This window comes from Papaver somniferum, unplaced genomic scaffold, assembly GCF_003573695.1.
Source record: "Papaver somniferum cultivar HN1 unplaced genomic scaffold, ASM357369v1 unplaced-scaffold_15, whole genome shotgun sequence".
Lineage (NCBI taxonomy): Eukaryota > Viridiplantae > Streptophyta > Magnoliopsida > Ranunculales > Papaveraceae > Papaver > Papaver somniferum.
Genome location: NW_020624376.1, coordinates 418863 through 427947, shown reverse-complemented (window position 1 = coordinate 427947; position 9085 = coordinate 418863). Strand labels below are relative to the sequence as shown.

At 35.6% G+C, this 9085-nt stretch overlaps 1 pseudogene; it reads right to left on the bottom strand.

The window, feature by feature from the left end:
- Positions 1-1738: 1738 nt before the first annotated feature.
- On the bottom strand, positions 1739-3686 carry LOC113335614 (annotated as a pseudogene).
- Positions 3687-9085: the final 5399 nt, after the last annotated feature.

The following is a 9085-nucleotide window of genomic DNA, read 5'->3' as shown; positions in this document are numbered from 1 at the left end:
TATCAGGAAGAGGAAGCACGTCATTATGGGTGCTGGTATTTGGGAAAACTGGAGAATATAACTTTCTCTTTTTAGAAGTAGGATTTCCCCCCTTGTCCTTTATCTTTGAAGAAACACCACCACCTTTAGGGAGAGGAACATCATCATTGAGACCCTTAGCATCTCCAGTCTACACCTACGCACACAATAAAAGATAAGAAACAGAGCCAACAATATTGTTAAAAATTTAAATGAGTATTTCTTACTTCATTGTCGTGCGAAGTTGACGCCTGTGACGCCTTCTTGTTATCCTTCTTATTCTGTTAACCAATCTGAACACAGAGAGAATAATAAGAGAAAGCACTGAAGATAAGCGGAAAGATAAAGTTAAAGATAAACGCACCACATCACTTTCCTCGGGCCATTTAAACTCCCAAGGTTTGTAGGCGACAATATTCGCAGGGAGTGGAAGAGTTGAACCATCAGCACTCCTACCAGAGATGTAAGAGCCCTCCAAAATAATAGGGTAGTCCACCCAACGAACATCCTTTGATTTTCGCGCGGTGTTATTGGAGGTGTCATGAAAGTCAACATCCCGCATGATCCTCTGGTCTTCTGCGAGACCATCCTTTCTCTTCAAGCGAATGCCCCAACGAGTTGATTCATTCTTCATGATACCAACCTCATAATGGAGGAAGAAATTCTCAACAGTGTACTCTGATGGATGATTTCTTTCCACTTAATTGGAATATGCCGTGCGAAAACCTCGCATCACATAGAAGCTCATAGAATAATGGAATTTGAGGATTGTAAAGGGGAATGGGCAGACCAGCGAGCAGTTTCCCGAGCGAAATAATGATATTATGATCATTCCATTGATCAAACGAAAACCATTCGGGTTCCAGAGAAGAAGTGGGTTCTGATCCAAGAGGGATGGATAATGTAAAACCTCTAAGCCCGAGCTCAGCCTTTAATCTCTTGAAGTCTTTAACATTCTTACAACCTGGTTTAAGTGGCACTTCTAGAATGAGAATGAGAATGAGAGATGAAAGAAATTTAATCAAGATGATCAAAAATGATGATGATGAAAAATGGAGTTCACAACCGAGAAAAAGTAAGAAGAAGATAGAAGAAACAGTTAAAGATATAAAGAAAGCGCGAAATAGAGTATGACGATTAATCAAAAATTGAAGAACCATCGAACATGAAAAGTTGCAGAGAACAGAAAAGAAACAAAGGGGGGAAGAGTAAAAAGATGAAGAAGAGAACTTACTGGAGTGTATAAAGGATCATATCTTCTCTTCCCGAGATATCTCTTTTACAGACGCATTAATGATGAGATAGATGCGAAGCGACGGTTGTCAAATCCTATAGAGACGTGTCGAATGATAAGAGGTGAAGTCAACACGTGGTAGTAGTCATGCCGAAAACCCGGAAGAATGTCGGTTGAAAGAAATACAAAAAGATGAATCGGTGCGGCAAGAAGAAAGTTAAAGTTTCTCTCATCGCTCCATCTTTGAATGTACGATAAGAGAAGAGGCAAAATGTGGGTGCAAAATACCGCACACTCATTAGTTACGCGAATTAATATATTTAGCACTATGCGAAGACGAACACACATTTATATTCAAGAGGACGAATTTGATGATGTCACTAAGTCACGATACAAGTGTGAAGATCTATGTGTCATCAAAAAATCCGTGCGGCAATATAAATGTCCAAGCGACTTTTACGCACGTCAGATCCGAAAATAGGGGCTTTATTAGCTGTCCTCCACTATGTAAACTCCTATAAAAGGGAGCAACCATCATTGTAAAAGGGGAGATCTTTTTGGTGAGCAGAACTTAGAATTTTATGAGAGAGAGTGTTATTTGTTTACCAAGTTAGGGTTTCATCATATCTCATTTGTATTTGTCCTAAATTTTTAATAATAGATCTCGAGTATTTCATCAATGGTTTCTTAGATTATTTGATAGATTATCATTAGGGTGTAGTTGTGGGATTTCCTGCAACTACATCTCCCATCTTCAAACAACTCTGCCATGAGCTTGGTGTTGTTTTGTAGAGCCTTTGGCATCAACTCAAGGAGAGGCGAACCCTTGAAGAACCTCTTTATTTGTCTCCCTGCATGAACAGATGAACTTGGTTATGGAATGTTATGCACTTGAATGTTTTAAAACAGCTATGTTCGAATGGTCAATGGTGGTACTAGATTGACATAACATACGTAGAGAGCAGCATCACAAGAGTAAGAAAATAGATTAAAAAGTAACAAGTATTTGCAATACCAAAGTGTTATCTTAAGGACTTCAAAGTAACAACTTTCCGATCTTTCCGATTTCACTTGTTTACCAGGCTTCAATAAGTATAAAACCACACCAAATAGACATCGCATGGTACTAAATCCACAAACCAGCAAGACACAAGAACATAACAACGACCCCTGATTGCTACCTGTAACTAGGAGAAAAAATGCATTGGCCCCAAAACTTAAACTGGACGACAGAACTTAATCATCAAATGAAATGAAAGCAATTACTGATTAATCATTCAGTTATGGACTTTCCTACCATTTGAACACTATTAAAGATCAACAATCACTTAATCTAGCAGTCTAGCAACCAAAAACCGCAAATTCGTTGTCATCTACTTATTATCGAGTCATTGACTGCAGAAACGGCAAACTCCCAAATGCACAAATCAAATTTTCATATACTCCAACATCAAGTGTGTCAATCTCTTATCCACAAACAAACAAATTACTAAGAAGAGAATGAACCAGCAACTCTGAGCATTAGAAAATTCTCAAATTCATCAACAATCTAAGTTATCGAAAGAGTATACCGTAAAACATCAAATGCAGCCACAAATCTAGGCAACAATTAGTAAACCCCTGATTTTATAGAGAAAATTGATTGCAAAACATAACATTTGAAGTCCAAAGATTATACCTTCCTTACTAAAACCTCAGCGACAGTGAATTAGGAACGACATAATCCAAAACAATAACACCATCCAACAAATCTCTAAACTTTTCCTTCTCTTTCTCCAGCACCTCCCCAATCATATCCAACTCCTCCACTTCACGGCACACAGCAATCGACCCAATAGAAAACCCTTTAGCTCTTGCACAAAAATTTTCACCAAAACTAATCTGTTCAATACAATCCCTTCCAACCCCATTTTTAATCCCACCAATGGTACTTAAAACAACCCGCTTTACTATTTCACTAAACCCTTCTTTCAATTTCAAGAATGGATTTTCATTGCAGACCCAGGTTTAACCACTAAAGAAGACCCATTTTCAAGATAAGAGACCCAATCAACAGTCATTTTATCATCACAGATTAGTAAAACAGATTATTTAGCAGATTGATGATCTGGATGAATACCATAAGCATTCAAATCTTCTTTTGATTTGTACCTACTGTGCAATAAATGAGTGAAATTGTATAGAGATGAAGCTGATTTGTTTCTGAATATGGGTCCTGCTGATAAATGTAGGACTTGATCTAATGCAATGAGATTGTTTAGACGATTAAGCATTGTATTGATCTTTGTGGGTTCTGTTTTTTCATTGACTTTGAAAAGGACTATGTGTTCAATTGTTTGAGTTGAAGAAGAAGAAGACATTTTGATGGTGAATTTTCTTGTTTGAGAAAAAGGTTTAGAGATTAGAGAGAGTGGGAAGATGGGTTTGGGTTTATGGAGGAGGAGATGAGAGAAAGTTGAGGATGAGAGTGAAATGACTCTCAAAGACATCATCTTTGTCTGCCTCACTATCTCTACCTAAAACACTTGGTGTGACTCTGAGAGGATCAGCGAGAGCGTGTTGGTGACGGTGATTTTTTTTTTAGGGATTTTTATGTGTGTGTTTATTGTTGTTTTCTTACCCTCTGATTACACCTTATTTACCCTGGTCCCTGGCCTGTTGTGTCTCATTTGTAATGTGAAGTTATGATTTTGGGCCGCTAGAGCAATCTAGTCAATATCGGCCGTATCGGCCGATATATTGGGGATATTTCGGATATCGGCCCAGAGCGATACGATAAGAAGGATATCGGGGATACGATATTCGCCCGATAATATCGGCCGTATCGGTCGAATATCGGCCGTTTCGGTCAAATATCGGCCGTATCGGTCGACACGAAATTTTCCTACATTTCCTGATATGAGACGGTATTGATCGTTTTCTATAAAGTTTAAGGGTAATTTTGGCAAAGAAAGTCTTCCAGGTGATAGTAGAGGTGCATGTAGCTCTCGAAGCAAGTCTACTAAAGTTACTCTTTTGTTTTTTTGATAAAATTGATGTTATCTATTATATCTTATCCGAAAATGTGTGGAGAAATGTTTAATATAAAATTATAGTCTCTAAATTTAGAACCGATATTTCAACGATAATATCCCCGATATAAAATCGTACCAGTGTATCGGTCCCGGTCGAGATGAACCGATATCCGATATTAACTACATTGCGCTAGAGATGTTTTCTTTTTTAATGTTTTTTTATCGACAAAAAAAAGTTGGTGCTGACCAAACTCTGGTTATTTGTTTCATCGCCCAATAGCTTATACAGTTTGGTGCTTCTTTAGGCTGAGTCTAGTGAAGTATAAGAGTGAGACGAAAGTAATTGAAAACCCAGGCGTATTCTCAATTCGTCTATGCTTGAAAGCAGGAGAAGTTGGAGGGGATTTAGAGAGGGGCGAGGTTTGTGTCCTCTCAAAAAAAAAAAAAAAACGTGGAAAGCACTCTTTTCCAATTTAAAATCAATAGTTAAACTTAATGTGGGACCACTTTATATATTTAAAATCATAAATCCTAAAAACGAGATTGAATCCTCGCCCAAATATTTATTTCAATTAAATATTAATATACACGGGACCACTTTATTTATTAAAAATAAATAAATCCTAAAAGCAAGGACGAATCCTTGCTCATGTTAAGCTTCCCTCCCCATCAATAGACTCAAGCCTTCCCCCATGCTTGCATGTCACAACTGTACAACTCACCTTTTTCCCCCTCCACTAGACTCAGCCTTAGTGGAGATGGGTTATGTTATAGGTTTTGCAATATCAATTTCTGATCACAAATGTTGCAGAAGGTACTGTAAAGCTACATTGCTCTGGTTGGGCATGCCCATCTGACATTAAAGCTAAAGCCTTTCTAGGAAATCCCAAATGGATTGAGGGGTTGAAGATTGAATCTAATACTACACATAAAGTGACTGTAAAAATCTAGCATAACAAGTGAAAAACGAATCACTCCTTCTGCGTATCGATCTTGAATCGGGATAGACAAACTTGAAAAATATTATAGAAGGTCGATTCTCCACGAATCAAAAACCCAAAGAGAGACCTCAAATGATGAACCCATTTTGGGGAATGATGTAACGAATCCGGAAACGGTGAAACGATCCTGAATTGTTCTCGACGAACTAGGAAAATGATGTAGAAGATAACATGACAACAAATAAAGGGTAAATAAGTAAAATTTAGAAAAGTAAAATAGTGTTGACTAACTTTGACATAAAACTAACTACGAAGGTACTTTTGAAAACTTTCAAATTTCGAAGGTAGCTTATTAAGTCGGATTTCCAAATGGGGGAACTTTTTTGAATTTTTCATTTAATGTTTTAAGATACTTTTATTTTTTGGAAAATTTTAATAAATTATCCAAGTTTGAAAATCCGACTTAACCAACTACCCCCGTTATTTAAACGTTTTCAAAAGTACTCTTACAATTTAGTTTTTCATATAAGTTAGTCAACACTAGTTAGTTTTCTAAAGTTTATTTATTTAACATTTATTTGTTACCACATTACCTTCTACGCCATTTTTAAAATTCGTTGAGCTCGATTCAGGATCGTTTTACCGTTTTCAGGTTTGTTACATCATTCCCCAAAAAGGGTTCATCATTTCCAAGTGTCTTGGAATTTTTGGTTGGTGGAGAATCGATATTCTACAACACTTTTTAGGTAAATAATACTTGATTAGGATCATTACATCACTTTTAGGTTCGTCGAGCCCAGTTCAGGATCATTGCATCGCTTTCAAGATATAAGTTTCAGTGGTAAATAAGACTTTAATAGTTGATATAACTTCCACCTAGCATTTAGTTGGATGGAAACCGTTGTTCGAAGAAAAACATCAAAAAAGGGTACGTATGAGAAGTTCAAAAAAAAAGGGGTACTTTAATTATCATCTTTTCAAAATACGTGTAATTCATAAAAATCCCTTCTTTTGTGTTTAAATATAGGAAATTTTTATTTACAGTAGATAAATTAGCGAAAAAACTTGAACAAAAAAGATAGTTTCATGCTCTACTGAATTACCTTTCTTCGTTGAAAAAATATCTTTTTCTAGGATTAATCAGAGATTTGAACCTTTCTTACCACAGGTAAATACTATTTCTTAATAATACTACAGTAGAACCTCTTGGATTTGTAAGATTTCTGTAGGTGTGTACATACTTGTACACTAGTATGTTATGTCATGGATATATGATCTGTTTTGTGAGTACAGATGCCGCGATTTTCAAAGTTGGATTTGTTGGGTGTACATATTAGTACACTAGTAAGCTATCTCATGGATAAATGACATGTTTTATAATTTTTGAAGTTGGATTTGCCTGATTTTTGTAGGTGCGTGCATACTTATTGGAGATAGTAGCATCAGAACCTGCAGAAACCTATCGGTGATCATGCCAAACTGTAAAATATCGCAGAAGATAAAGAATACCAAGATTAGCGTGCGAGTAGGAGAGCAACAACTTGATTGTTGTTTGAAACTTGCTTAAATTGTTTGTAACTTTGTTAAACTTTTGACAACTATGTTTCTTTACTTTCTTAAACAAGTATTATCATTACTAGTAAATCTTGAATTAATCTTATTATTAGTGTGAATGATGTTTTGAATGTAGATTTGCGTCAAATTTACAGGGTATATTATAGGTAAATTTTTTTTTCATGTGTACATAATGGTGTACATGATGATGCACATCTACTGACATGTTAGAAAATTAAAATGTACATGATGTTGAACATGTACTGACATGTCAAAAAATTATTCATACCTGCAGAAATAAAGACACATGTATCGAAGTAAAAACCAAACTAGATTCTTCAAATAAATAAGATAGTATATATCATCCATTTTAACAAGCTACATGAAAACAAAAAGCACAAAGCCGTAAGAAAGAAGGATAGTAAATCATCAAGGGAGGGGTAAGTAAAGCACTCAGTGCACATCATAGGTATTCTTTACTTCTCCCTAACAATTTTATTCCGTTGAGTTCTTCGTCTTCCAAATGGAGACTTGGATATGAGACTAATGATCATATCCATAAGAGCTTTTACCGGTCTCTTAGACATCAATACGATAATCTTCAACCTGAAAAATAAAACATAAAACACCAATGAAATGATCTGAAAAAAGAAAAACAACATAAAGTTGCGGAATTATGCGCAAATATAAAAATAATAAACATGTGTATAAATATGTACACATTAAGAAAAAGCATGTGTACAACTATGTACACTTAGTTGCAGAACTATCCACATCTTCAAAACAATCAACATGTGCACATCCGTACCCATAAAATGCCATATATAAATGAGACAGCACAACGTGCACCATTTTATACACACATACAACTTGAATCGTGTACCTAAGCAACAATGTCACTACCCATGTTGAATAAAATTATTTTGAGCTTGAGTCACTAAATTTATAAAGAGGTGCAGTACATCACAAAGGAATATTTCCAATATATATAACATGGTTACCATTATGTAGACGGCAAAAAACAGCAGAACAGGTGATGTACTGCACCTCACTAAACGTCAATTTCTACTTTTTTTTTTATAAAAAGAAAAAATAAACGGCGAAGCCAAAAATCTTGCTATGGGGAGGCAATTTATTTTTGGAGTGGATAATTAGCCTAGTTTAATTGGGGCCATAACTTCTGATTGGAGGCCATGGAATTTTGTTTGTCCCCCAAATTTTTCAGGGGTGTAAAAATCGAAAGACGAATATACTATTTTACCATTGATTAATATTTTTTCTTTCAAGTAACGACCCTCATTAACGACCCTTTACCGACATTAACGACAGTTTAGGGTCGTCATATACATCATGATCAAAACAATAACCACTCTAAACTGTCATAAACTAACGACTCTTTTTAGAGATTAACGACAGTCTATAACGACATTTCTAAAACATTAACGACTGTTTAAGTCGTCAAATGCGTAACCAAAACAATAACGACCCTTCCAGAGGGTCGTCAGGGAATTGACCATTTTTATGACGATCCAAAACTGTCGTACATTTCCGCCATTAATGAATCTTCGACAGGTTAGAGTCGTCACTAAACAATCTAAACATTAACGACTGTTGAGGGTCGTCAATGTAAATTTTTAATACCTTGAATATTTTTCATACTATCTGGGCAAAAAAAAAAAGTTAAACTAAAAATTGCAGACAAACAATCTGGAAAAAAATAATTAAACTCTAATTAAGTAAGATTATCACTAATTAATTAAGATTATCATTAATTAATTAAATTTTAATACTAATCATTTAGGGGCATTTTAGCCATTTTAAAAATATTTTTATAAGGGGTGACCCAAATTAGGTTCTAGTGACCTTTTTTTTGTCCTCTAATGCATGGCCCCCAATTAATTCGGATGACCCCCGATTAAGGTAGGATAATTAGGCATAAATTGGCTTTAGAACCCAAATTTTTAGAATTATTAGGCATGAGAGCTAGCCCAACAGTTGTCGGGTAAGGCAACTTCCTATCCTTGCTGAGAGCTTGTTCCACTGCGGCCCACCAACACTGTAATATACATTGACATGGACGACTTAATATGTTTCCTAGAAACTGCAACCTTCAACTGAACACCCAAAAATTAAATTAAGTTTAAATCAGTGTGGTGGAAAACATTAAACCACATTAGCTAATAGCTAATGAACATTCGGAAGTTTTCCATATTGTGATATAAATGATGCAGCAAAACAAAAGTAATGGATATGGGAACATCTCAGGTGTCAGTCAATCCATGTATCACACTTCAATCAATACCACAGTACTGCAACAATATTCT